Consider the following 1,007-nt stretch of genomic DNA (forward strand, 5'->3'; position numbering starts at 1 on the left):
CTAATGGAGACAACAGGTTGATCTCACCACCAAAAGAGAACTATTATCTTCAGTAGAAAGTGTGCGTATGACACTATATGACCCATAGAGTTCTGTAGTGCTCACTTCTAGAGAGAAGACATTTTCTATCGCCCTACCATCCAATGCCACTAGGATATTAGCAATCCCTTGTCTGAAAAAAAACCAAAATATTAATTTGAAATAGTTTAAGTCTGAGGTATAAAAACTCAGACTTACATTATTTTTGCTTTTGTACAGTTTATAAACTCCTTGATTCTATTCCAAACAGCAGGCAAGGGCCAGCACCTCAGAATTAGAAATCCACTAAAATAATTGTAATGGAAGCACACAGACACGCTTACCAGTATATTCTTCTATCAGCCTTGAATTGTGGCAGAGAATAAAAATATCCACGGGCACGTGGATTTTTTATCATTTAAAAAATAAACATTAGTTGGAGATGTTAGTCTGAAAGCAACTATATTCGTTTGATTAACTGTTGAATTGTAAATCTATAAATGCTGAGAGCCAACTTCCCTTCAGCTTGTAGGGGAAGGGATTCGCTGCAAACAAAGCACTCACGCCTGTCAAGATGCACTACCAGGAGTCCTATTGAAGTCTATTGAGGCCACTCCCTGGTAGTCAGCCCTATTCCAAGTATGTGTTTGCAGGATTGTTCCCTAAAAAGCTAGTTAGAAGTAAGAATGAGAGACACAAGGTAATTTCTCCCCCTTATCCCATCATCTGGAGTTGGGTCGTCATACTAGTATCCACCATCTTCATCTGTGGAGCAAAACTAAGGTCCCCCTGCTTACCGAGGGTATGGTAAGGTAAGAGCCCTGGCATGCTGACGGGTGTCAATCGATAACTGAATTATCATACAAAGCTTTTTTCTACCAACAGTGCAAACAGTTCAATTTACATCAGCACAGCCCACCAACTGAAAGGTCCATTTACTCCAGTCATTCACCATCCTAGGTTACTGGTTCTCGTAAAGAACAAATACA

The sequence above is a fragment of the Mauremys mutica genome, chromosome 18, assembly GCF_020497125.1.
Source record: "Mauremys mutica isolate MM-2020 ecotype Southern chromosome 18, ASM2049712v1, whole genome shotgun sequence".
Classification (NCBI taxonomy): domain Eukaryota; kingdom Metazoa; phylum Chordata; order Testudines; family Geoemydidae; genus Mauremys; species Mauremys mutica.